This window comes from Macrobrachium rosenbergii, chromosome 31 (assembly GCF_040412425.1).
Source record: "Macrobrachium rosenbergii isolate ZJJX-2024 chromosome 31, ASM4041242v1, whole genome shotgun sequence".
In the NCBI taxonomy this organism is placed as follows: Eukaryota; Metazoa; Arthropoda; class Malacostraca; order Decapoda; family Palaemonidae; genus Macrobrachium; species Macrobrachium rosenbergii.
In genome coordinates, this window is record NC_089771.1 from 9,747,830 (window position 1) to 9,761,110 (window position 13,281).

The following is a 13,281-nucleotide window of genomic DNA, read 5'->3' on the forward strand; positions in this document are numbered from 1 at the left end:
AGCAGCAGCAGCAGCAGCATGTGTGGGCTTTAAATGCTTTTAAATAAGCATGGGAAGAACGCCACCAACAACGCCAACTTGCGGCAGCCGCCCGAAACTCTTTTTTCTACAAACATCATATGATTCATCGGGTCGGATTCCGGTTTGTTGTTTGAGCTCCGACAAAAAAATTTATTCAACATTTTTTTCGTGTTGAAATCCAATATGTCGAGTTCTAGTACAGTCGAGTTAGAGGTTCTACTTTATATATATATATATATATATATATATATATATATATATATATATATATATATATATATATATATATATATATCCATATATATTATCCAGCATTTGCCCAAGAAATCATTAATCACACAAAGTTTTCATCTTGTTTGTGATATGAATGTGATGAGTCTCAAACATGTGTTTGTGAGATGTTTTGCTGTAGTATGGAGGCACCCTAGGAGTGAGGTGGGATAAGTGTGTTAGGTTAGGTTAGGTAGGTTATATTGCTCTAAAATTCAAAATCACTAGTGTGTGTATATAGTCCTGCACGGGCTATATATCCTTTTACAGGTGACTAAAGTGATACCTTAATACGTGTAGGATTTATTTCCCTAATTAAGGATTAGCGTAATGCCTTCAGAGTAATGAAGACAATGTTCCTAGTTTCTTTAGCTCAGTACATAGGATAGACCTACATGTTCCTAAAACTATTCAGAGATACACTCAGAAACACATAAGTGCAGTATATATATAAATTTAGATATATAAATATACAGTATATATATATATATATATATATATATATATATATATATATATATATATATATATATATATATATATATACTGTATATATATATATATATATATATATATATATATATATATATATATATATATATATATATATATATATATATATATATATAGGGCCTGCATATATATATATATGTGTGTGTGTGTGTGTGTGTGTGTGTGTGTGTGTGTGTGTGTGTGTGTGTGTGTATTATTGACCCTACACCAGTTCAATTAGGGTCATGATCTCTCACAGCATCTGTTTTAAGAACAGCACCATATAACTTCTCTATGATTCTCTCTGGTAGCAGGGCTCAGAGCTGGGTCAGCACCTTCCTTCTCCCTGATGGACTCCTCTCCCTATATCTAACCTCAGACAAAGGCCTACTGGAATTAAACACCCAGATACAAAACTAGACTTTATTTGCAAATTTAACGAAAGTAGTTCAGCAAAAGCTATGGACATGTAGATGGGAATCATAACTAAAGGAAATTCTGATACACAGTCCATCGAATTAATGATTGTAGACCAACCAATACTAGTGACTAACACCTTGGTCATCAAATAAAATAAACAGGTTAAAAATAGGTCAAAGTCTAGTATATTCCTAATGAGTACATTCTCGACCTCTTACTCAGCGAAACATCTGAAGAAGACCAGCAAAATCTTTAGTTTCCCAAAACACAAAAAAATACAAATATGGGAATTCCTCCCACGTTACTCAAAAACAAGATACATATTATAGAAATGGAGAAAACAATCTACAGTTTGGTGAATAGATATGCTCCTTACCTCTAAACCCAGATTGCAAATCAGTTCTGGTATTGAGCACAACACAAGTCTCAAACTTTTCGGGACTTCAACAAGGTTCAATGTTGGTCTTTGAGTGATTCCCTTTACCCAATCTAATTCCTTCACTCCTTGAGACTCCGCCCAAAAGACATGCACAAACACATTCCTCACCGGAACCTGGACACTTCCGGTGAACGAACATACAGTGTTATCTCACATAATCCCTCTCCTTGAAAATTCTGACTCCATCTTACTTAATGAGGAAATGCCTCAGATGCTAGCTAAAAATTCTTCTCCAAGATTTTGGGAAAGTTTTCCTCCCCACTTGTTAATTCAACATCTGTTGTGTATTGTAATACATAACATACTTGTGATCTATAAGGCATTTTCAGACGTATATCTATATATATATATATATATATATATATATATATATATATATATATATATATATATTTATATATATATCTATATATATATTATCAAGAGTATACTTCATACGCCATCTTACATGTGATAAATCCAATGAAATAAGGACTAAACAATTAATTAATTCAATTTAGTTTGATTTACTGTAGACTAAACAATTAATTAAAATTCGTCTCTAAAACCTCTATCATCACTGCCTTTGGGGGGAAACCACTTTAATCTCTTTCTTGTCCAAAGTGCTGTCGGAAATTCCTTTCTTCCAGGTGCGGACCCGATCAGAGCTAATCGTTGCCTGAGGCGGGTCAGCTGGTGGGCTGAACGTGTGCGTTCCACCATCTTGAAATTGCAGTCACGATGCTTGCATTTCTATGTGGGCAGAGTGATCACAACGCCACCTAGGAAGAAGAGAAAACGTAATCCCCAAAGCTATAAAGGGCCTTGTAGAGAGACGCTCTATCTTAGTATTGTTTGGGCGGCCACAGAGAACAGAACTCTGTCACTTGCTTCCATTAAACTGCCTATTTCCAACATGTGGCTGGCAGCATCCAAAGTAAATTTTGTTGGGACGTAATTCACTTGCCATCCCTTTGGCTGGCCCCTCATAAGAAAACTTCAGCTCTTAAGAAAGGTAAAGTACCAGCATTTAAGGTTTTTGTCAGCCATGTTCCCTATTCGCCTGAAACGAATTTTTTTTCTTTTCATAGTGCGATATACAGCACCTTCTGTGAGGCCTGTATTGCTTTTTATATTTTGTGCTGTTCAATTTGTAAAGCATTGACAAGAAATGTAACGTAATTGTATGATATTTGAGTCACTGGAATCGAGTTCAGTCTAGGCATCTTCTATGAATTCCTCGATTCCTTCATTACAGTACTAGTTTCGGTTGAGTAACCATAAGTGTTTCGATTGCTGATTAGGAGTATTCAGCTGTGGATCTGCGCATCCCCACTACCTCGTTTTCGACGCCTGTGAAATGGGCAACCCACTGTATTCCCTCCAGGAAATTCCCCGTCATTTGCACTCTCCTTATTATCCCAGAATTACGCTACCATTTTTCTGATTTGTTTTCTTTTGTAAATATAGTAAATTAAGTTAAACCCCAGAATTTATCTAATCACTACCCTCTTGAAATAGGTGTTCAGCCGTATTTTGTTGTTTATAGTTTTTGCTGATCTCAAGACCAGAGTCCAGATTTTTGTGGTAGTTAAGGTAAGTTGCGCATCATCCTGGTATACCCCATTAATCTAGGAAGACCCCAGGTTTAAAATGATAATTCTGGTGACCAAATTGCCTCAGATTTCGCAATCTGGAACACTGCAGATTGAGTCCTTACCCCTTTTGCAACGTGCAGTTATCAACTAAATTGCCTTGCTAAGAGCTGAATGCAAAACAAGAAACGAACCTTCGTAATTAGCATAAATTCCAATATAAGCGTACAAGTGATCCATTTCCACAGTAAGCATAATGTTGTTATGTTTATTTTTTGTTAGGTATGAACAAAATCGTGGCTGAAACAGAGTTAGGAATTGTTAGAACATGTGCATGCATCCCAGTTATAGAGAAGAGAGAGTTATCAACCTTTAAACACAAGCTTTTGATGGTGCATGATAGTGTGCATGACTTTCATGTTAGGCTGATTAGGAGAAGTGAAATTACGAAGAGTGTAACAGGAAATAATGCAGGTATTTCCTTCCCCATGTGATTTGAACAATTTTTGGTCGAAAAAATCCTAGTTAGACACATTACAGCCACTCTGGCTGACCCAATCCAGCAATTTTCGTATTGCTGGAGATAGGATATTTTTACTCTCTCTCTCTCTCTCTCTCTCTCTCTCTCTCTCTCTCTCTCTTGTAGAGGTTAGGAAATTCGCTAGGCAAAGATATTCTTACTTACTGAATAAATCTCAAAAATCTGTAAAAATTTGTTCAGGCCATGCGGGCCAAAAATCGTGGTTAGTACTCGCATGGTAAATTAATTTAATTTCTCCCAGTCATCAAACCATGAGAAAAGAGAGCCCCGTTCATTCATTTTTCCCCAGAAGAGAGGAAAATCTGAAATTTATCAGTCGTCTCATTAATATTTGTGAAAAGATTCGTTCACGGCTGGTGTTAGCTGAGCTGAGACGGCATTGCATTCGTTTGCTGTATTTGTTAGTTGTTTCTCTTCATGCGCACGTGCTGAGCTGTCCCCTGACCTAAGGGATCGCTAAAGTAAACACGCCACTCTGTGCTTAATCAGGTCTCTAGAATACAGTAAATATTTTTTCCTCCTTTTCCCTTAAGCACAGGAGATATGCTTGGCAGTACTTTGCCCGTGCATGGTAAATTAAATTTTTTTATGTACTCATCATATTCATATTCTTGAAATAAGCATATTCTTTTCTCGTCGCATTTTATGCATATTTTTTCTCTCTTGGCCGAGAAGCCAGCTACATTGTTTCTCTCGCATTTAATTGCATATATTCAGAAGTAACTGTTCCCTATTTGCCTATTTTGTAATATTTGCTGCCACTGCGAGCATAATCACTCATTCACGCATTTAATTGCAAATTTTTTGAAGCTACCGCTTCCCATTTGCCCAGAGCAATTTTATAATATTCGCTGCCACTGCCAGCATAATCATTCATTCACGCATTTAGTTACGAATTTTTCGAAGTTACTGCTTCCCATTTGCCCAAGGCAATTTTATAATATTTGCTGCAACGCCAGCATAAGGATTCATTCAGGTGCTGTGGCTATTTATGTGAGGAAGTAGAAATTCAAAAGCATATTAAGCGGTATCCAATTCTACGTAAGCCTGTTATTTTAATTCCCCCAACTCTGACAGTTATCTGCAAATCATTATTTAAGACTTGTGTTAACATTGTGCTAAAAATCCAAGTCCTTGTGGGACTGCTTATTCCAGTTCATTAGAACAACCTTAGGTCTTCTTAGACATACTGAGTCTTACGAGACCCCCAAATTTCTTAATTAACACAAACCCTAAATTCTCAGGAACCCAATGAACCATGTTCAACACGCATAAACCACCGTTCCCCGGAATGCCTTAATTTCACACTATAGCCGGCCAAGTCCATGCATGGCATAAAATCCAAGTTTCATCTTTCAAGACATTAAAATTCGTTCATCATGAACAAACCAAGTCTTATTCAGACTTATTAAAATTCGTTCATCATGAACAAATTAAGTCTTATTCAGACATTAAAATTTATTCATCACGAACCAACTAAGTCTTATTCAGACATTAAAATTCGTTCATCACGAACAAACTAAGTCTTTGAGATATACTGAAACCAGTTCAGCACAAACAAACTTGAGCCTATTCAGACACCCTGAAATTTGAGTTTTTACAGACATATTATTTTCTAAAGGGTCACACCCAAATAAGCGTTATCTCAAGATGTCTATGACATCCAGAGCCCAGCAAAATGAGGACTTCAAGTTCTACATGTCTGCTGGAAAGGACATGGGACTGTCAGGACAAGCACTGAGGGATTGGGTCCAAGAGAGAGTAGCTGATGCCAAGGCAGAAAGAGAGGCAGAAAGAATAGCGCAGGAGAAACGAGAAGAAGCAGAAGGAATAGCCTGGGAGAAATGAGAAGAGGCAGAATGGCAGGAGAAAGAGAAGGAAAGAATAGCCCGGGAAGAAACGAGAGGAGGCAGAACGACAGGAGAAAGAGAAAGAACAACAGGAGAAAGAGAAACAACGACAGGAGAAAGAGAAAGAACGACAGGAGAAAGAGAAAGAATGACAGGAGAAAGAGAAAGAACGACAGGAGAAAGAGAAAGAATGACAGGAGAGGGAGAAAGAAAGAGCTCATCAGCTTGCAATGGTGACTCAAGGTGTGTGCAACACGCCAATGCCCCCTCTACATTCACCTCTCAACATTGTAGGTTCCTCATAAGAAAATGGAATGAAGCTGAGCCTGAAGCCGGGCTCGACCTTATTGAAAAGGTCCTGACGACATATCAGTCCTTTACTGAAGAAGTGTCTCTGATCCTGGGATGGCACCTTGAAGGGAAAGGTGCCATTGCCTTCAATGCTCTCCCTCTTGAGGATCAAGGAAATCTTGCCCTTGTCAGCCAAGCCATTATAAAAATTTTTGAAATAACTCCCGACCATTGGGGGAAAAGGTGGAGAAATATGCCCAAAGAATCAGGCCAAACCTGGTCTGAGTGGATCTTCAAAAAGACCCAGGCCTTAAAAAGATGGTTAGAATCTCTCAAAGTCACTAGTGTGGAGGACATCCAGCTTGAGGACTTTTTATTTTATTCCCCGCCAGCTCTGAACACCCATCTACGCGACAAGGTGCCTGAGACAGTGGTCAAGTGCTGTTGCTGGGGTGACACCTGGGACACCAATCATCTTCATCTTAATTCCAATGAAAGAAATTTATATTCCTCCTCACCTGCCTCATCCAACTCTCAGCACCCTCTCAAACATAGGTAAGCCCTAAAGAAACCAGTGAGTGGATATTGCAAAAGAATAGGGCTCCCACTGAACAGTGCCATTCCAAGGCTAAGGCTCAGCCAGAAAATCCTTCTAAGTCCTTGAATGGGACAATGCCCCAATGAGCCCCATCTGGCTCTTGGATGAAAAGTAAGGGGCCTTCTCCCTCAAATGGGGCAGTGCCAAGCAAAGATTATAGCAGGAGTTATTGCCCTGCTTACAAAATTTATGGGCACTCTGCCCAATTGGCAACATGCCCTAATAAATCAAGTACACCTGCCATTGCTTTGGCAGTTACAAATTCTAAGTCTTTGGGCCCTTGAGCAAAAGTCCCATATATGTGGCACCTCCTCGAGTTAGCTACCTCGCATGCCAGGTCAAGGCATTTGATGACTCGGGTGCACAAATTTCCCTCATAAGGAAAGACAAGGTTCCCTGTGGAGCTAACATTAACAGAAGTAGACTCGTCATGAGACCTCATAAATCCAAAATTTGCAACCTTGCCACAGCAAGCTACTTTCCTGGAGGTTATGACCTCCTCCTGGGACAAGACTTCCAGTCTCCATCAAAAATACAACAATCTGGGTTTTTGAGCCCCTCAAGTTATTCATTAGGCATGAATAATTCTCAAGAGGATCCATTCATTCCACTGCCAGTGACACCTGAGTACTCTATGCAGTGGCCACCTCCATCCAAGCAGATTTCAAAGCCCAGTCCTGTGCCAGGCCCTTCCAGCGCTGGTGCCACGGCACCCAATAGATCTCCCTCCTGGAGATCCCAAAATTGACTCTCAATCTCTGCCAGTGCTACTTGAGTGCACTGAGCAGTGCCAAGCTCCATCTGTCCTGAAAGGCGAGCAATCTCCAAATCCTACACCAATGCCTGACCCTGCCTTAGTGTCAGTGCCAGAGCATGGCTCAGATCTCCATTCGAGAGAACCCAGTTCAGATCCCCTCTCTTCACCTGAATTGGCTCCGCTACCAGTGCCAGTAAGAGAGATGGATCTTCTGACTACAGCAGAAGCTCACTCAAAGGTGCGGCCTCACAACCCATGCCTGAGCTGGTCATTGCAACACGCGGGCCTCCCATGCCCACCAGAACATCCTCCTCTCTTTCCCAGTCCTCAGCAGACGTGAGTATGAGTAAGGATTCTGCCATACCTCAACTGGCAGATAAACTTAAGCAACTGCAACAACTTGGGGCAAGGCCTGTAGCGAATGGCCCTGCTCTGGCCCTCCAAAAAGCTGAACTGGATGACACTACATTGTCCTCCTCAGGCTTGGTTCGACCAATTTCCCTACCAAGGAAAACCATCAACCTAAAAATGGTCCATGGAAGAAAATCATGGGTAGATGGCTCCAGATCGCCAAAAGAGAGCCCCTGAGCTCCTTTGGCATTAGTGCTTACCTCTCACAGTGCCGCCCCTCTATCCTTATAACTTTGTAACTTATTCTTCTCCTTCAACATTTTTCCTTTCTTATTAGGTTGTTCAATTAATTATATTATTTTACGCCTCACAAAGGCTTATAGCTTACCTTGTTCCCACTCTGCCAATGCAGAGTACAGTTGGCAGATATCCCAATTTGGTAAGTCCTATGACTTCCTGTTTGAGGCCTTTTGGGTTAAAGAATGAACCTAGCCACTTACATAGGCTAAGGAATATAATTTCGGAATGTTTAATTATCACCTGTTAGCAACAATTATTAATTACTTTGTATCTGTCATCTGTTCTTTTGTTATTCTTTTGTGGTGAACCTCGAGTCCTAGACTTGCAAACTGTGTAAATTACTTACAATGATATACCTCACATACTTACGAGTAGATGAGTGCCACAAGGCACCTATAAAGTTAGTGCTTTGTTGTTGGTATGCCTTATCTGTGACTCCCAGAGTGAGATACTCCCCTTTTATTATTGTTCTTTTCCTAGTAATTTATAACCTCTGGCTTTCATAACCAGTACTAACTACTGATACATCGCATGTGCTTATAATATGTGCTCCTGGCGCAAGTGTTTATAGAGCCCCAAATGGCACTGAGCCGTAGCTCTCAAGTATCGTGGCAAAACCTAACAAAGCCCTCGAATATTTTCGTTGCATTGCCTCCTCAAGATGTATTAACCGCATGAATTTGTGACTAAAAGTTCTAGTAATATGTGCATGGAATATTCTAAGTATGCAATATTAACCTCACGATGTTAGGTTCAATTTTATCACCAGTTAAGTAATACTCTAGCTATTTTATGTTCATTAAATGCTGCTTATTTTCATTTCTTAGAAAGTAAAATTAGCACTGTTGCCAGCAGCGTAAATTAATTCTGCAAAGTAAAGTAAAAGTCATAAATGATTTCTTTTGTTTATAATTAACTCTGATACTTAGCAGAAATATTATATTCTAAAATAATGTACCCCAAAGGTTGTGAAGAGAGAAATTATTGCCTGTTGCGTTAACATAATTTTAACCATTTCAGCCTGACTAAAGGTGTAAATGCCATCAAGGGCGGGGCGGGGGGCGGTTATCAAGAGTATCCTCTCATACACCATCTTACATGCAATAAATCCAATGAAATAAGTACTAATCAATTAATTAATTCAATTTAGTACGATTCACTGTAGGCAAATTCGCCTCTAAAACCTCTCACTGCTTTAGGGGGAGAAAACCACTTTAATCCCTTTCTTATCCAAAGTGCTGTCGGAAATTCCTTAATTCCAGGAGCAGATCTGATCAGAGCTAATCGTTGCCTGAGGCAGGTCAGCTGGTGGGCTGAACACATGCATTCCACCATCTCGAAATTGCAGTCATGCTGCCTGCATTTCCATGTGGGCAGAGTGATCACAACGCCACCTAGGAAGAAGAGAAAATATAATCCCCGAAGCTATAAAGGGCCTTATAGACAGACTCTTGATCTTAGAATTGTTCTGGAGGCCACGGAGGACAGAACTCAGTTCCTTGCTCCATTAAACTGCCCATTTCCAACATGTAACTTTTGTTGTGACTTAATTCACTTGCCATCCCTCTCGCTGACCCCTCATAAGAAAACTTCAGCTCTTAAGAAAGGTAAAGTACCAGGATTTAAGGTTTTTTTCAGTCATGTTCCCTGTTCGCCTGAAACGATTTTTTTTCTTCATAGTGCGATATACCTACAGTGAGACCTGTATTGCTTGTCATATTTTGTGCTGTTCAATTTGCAAAGCATTAACGAGAAGTGAAACGTAATTGTATATTTGAGTCACTGGAATCAAGCTCAGTCTAGACATCTTCTATGCAATTCCTTGATTCCTTCATTACGGTGCTAGTTTCAAGTGAGTAAACTTTAAGTGTTTTGATTGCAGATTAGGAGTATTCAGCTGTGAATCTGCGTATCAACTTGTGTGTGTAGTGGTCCCCACTACCTCTTTTTTGACGCCCTTTGAAGCGGGCAACCCATAGTATTCCCTCCAGGAAATTCCCCGTCATTTGCTCTTTCCTTTTTACCCCAGGATTACCTACCATTCTTCTGATGCGTTTTTTTGTAAATAAAATGAATTAGGTTAAACACCAGAGCTTATCTAATCACTCCCCTCTTGAAGTAGGCCTTCAGCCGTATTTTGTTGTTTATAATTTTAGCTGATCTCAAGGCCATCAATCAGCATGATTCGTAACTGCATTGTGAAGCTTGATGACGTCCGCCTAGTGAAGGCAGATGTGCAAGGCTGCCCAGCACCTATGCAGCCGAGTCACGACAACTGTCAAAAGTTGCCATGTCATGCTGCAAGACGCAATAGCGTTGTAATGGCGTCTTGACTGACACAGTGATGTAGCCATTTGATTATGCAAAACATAACTAGCAATGTTGAAATGCGGCGTCCAGTAAGATGTACTCCATGTATTTGGCAACCCCACAGTATGTGCAGTGGGGGTGTGCAGTAGTCAGACAGTGTCATGTGTGTTGGCAGCAATAAAAAGCAGCTCCCAAACCAGAGGTCAAGTCTCTCAGCTGCGATCTGTACTTGACCTCTGCTAGCTATCCTCGTTGTTCCCTTTGTTGGATCATCACGGTGCCACTACACTTTGTCAAGATTGTTAGGAAGAAGGTTATGCCATACAAAGATGTCTCTCCTAGTACCTCTGCAGCAGCCGTCTGATGCCGTAGGTATTTGACATCTTCTGCTTCTTCTAGTGTTGACCACCCAACCCCACCATCTGCAGCTTTAGGTGGAAGTCTTTGGCGACAATGGGGAGTTGATGACAGGTGCAGAGAAGGTCGGCGAGTGGTCTGGGCAGCAACGTCGGAAGAAAACTCCTTGTGTTCATATCCAACAACCAGGAGAGGATGTTGGGAGAATGGCTGCAGCAGCACCCCTTTCTGTATGACAGGGGCGTCGCTGAATTCAAGGACTCCTGGCAGAACAGGCCAAGTCCCTCAAGCCGCTTTTGACAGGAGAGCAGCTGAGCATGTGGTTAAAGTCGATCAGAAGCAGGTATAGGTGGTTGACCAGGACCAAGAGCCAGGGAGCAGTTAGGGACCTGATGGACAGGGAAAGGTGGATCCCGACGACGTTTAGCTTCTTTGGGAAGTACATTGTCCGTCAGAAGAAGCCGAAGACCTTTGGGTTGAAAGAGGTAATTCTTCTACCCTGTATTGGTTTTATGTGCTGTGTTTTTTCCTGATTATTAAATATCATAATATAAAAGTTTTCATGTTTCATAAATGCTGTTTCCAAAATTATTAATACATTTTCTTTTTCTTTCCCTACAGTCCGCTGCTGCTGCCACTGCCCTTCCTGATGCCCCCTGATGAACTTGTGGCTGCTGACGGTGATGATGGTGAGGTGAACATCATCCCCGCCATCGAGGAAAGTAGGCCTAAGAAAAAGAAGTTTGACCCTGAATGTCAGCAGACTGTAGACTCCATCCTTGAGAAGGTTAATATTTTATTATTTTCAACCTTGAAACATAAAACAAACATGTTGATTCAAATTTATAAAAATATTTGATTTTCATAACATTAACAATGTAGATACTTTTTATTGCCTGTTTTTTCCTGGTTTTCATTTCTGCAATGAAATATATATTTCTTTTGTGTATTAGCCAATACTTTTTCTATTTTTTTAGGTGATTGAAAATGCCGAAGAGGCCAAGAGCGGATACAGCCAAATCCCAAAGAGACCTACTGGAATCTCCACCTGAAGAAGGTTGCAAAGGATTGCGAGGAGATTGACCCATTCTTCTATATGTATCTCCAAACGGAGATCAGGTTTCTTGTGCGGAGACTACAGAAGGCAACGAAAGAAGGGAGACTGAAAGTGAGTTTCGAACCTACCCTAAGCACAAGATATGCATTTTGGGAAACGGACCAAGATAAGTTGTCAACCACAGCTTCCGTGCCTCAGCCTGCACCTTCAACATTCTTCGTGCCTCAGCCTCCTGCACCTTCAACATCCTATGCGCTTCAGCCTCCTACTCCTTCAACATCCTTCATGCCTCAGCCTCCTATTTCTTCACCATCCTTTGCGACTCAGCCTCCTGCACCTTCAACATCCTTCACGCCTCACATCCTCAGCCTCCTGCACGAACATCCTTTGTGACTCAGCCCCTTCTCCTTGAACATCCTTTGTGACTCAGCCTCCTGCACCTTCAACATCCTTCACGCCTCAGCCTCCTATTCCTTCAACACCCTTTGCGACTCAGCCTCCTGCTCCTTGAACATCCTTTGCGACTCAGCCTCCTGCACCTTCAACATCCTTCACGCCTCAGCCTCCTATTCCTTCAACACCCTTTGCGACTCAGCCTCCTGCTCCTTGAACATCCTTTGCGACTCAGCCTCCTGCACCTTCAACATCCTTTTCACCCTCCTGCACAACCGGAACAACTTTACCGGATGACGGCACAGCAAATAGCTATGCTTCAGGGTCAGAGGATGTCTCCTTGGTCAGGCAGTGCTCCTGGTGGTGGGTCATGTACATCCATACCTGTCATGAAACCGCCGTTGCCTCTGACAATGCCGAATCTCAGCCAAGCCGCCAGTGACAGTTTCCTAGACAACATACTTCCCTTAAGTCCCGCTTCGAAGATGCCTCCTACATCAAGTGTCACTACGACGACGGCTCCTAGCATTTCTCAACCTTAAAGAGTATTTTGGTTCCCTTTTTTTGTTATTGCTCACACAATAATAAAAAGAAAAAAAGTTCTTTTAACTCTACTCTAATAATACTATTGTAAATTCTTTTTGTACCTTTTCCATATGATACTGTAAATTCTTCTGCTACTATAAATTGTATATATGTGTATATTTTCATAATATAATAGATTGTGTAAAATGTTTATATTGTGTATGTACTAAATTTTCCTAAAAGCAATAATAACTTATTTCTGTAACAATACTTTTTTCTTGAAATGTTGAACACAGTAATTTTTGGGTACCAATTTCTTTAACTACATACCATCTCCAATATTTTCAAGGTTATTAAACTTGAGATGAATGAAGGTTGATGTTTCCATAAGTTCAGATAAAAAAAAAAATGAAACTTAAAACCTGTAAAAAGTAATGTGCAAATCAATTATGTTAAACTGGATATGAATGAGGGTATGATATATTTTCATAAGTTCAGATAAAGAAAGATAAATCTTTAAACTTGTAAAAAGTAATGTGCAAATCAAAATTATCAGTATTTTTGAAATATTTTCAGAATTTCAGATAAAGGTAAATAACACATGAAAACTAGTAATAAGTGAAATATATGTTAAATATCCTCAGTATTGTTGGTATACGGCGATGAGAGAAACTTTCTCTCATCCCACCTGGAAAGATTATACCTCGATTCAAGGTCTGGGGCGAGCCACTCAGC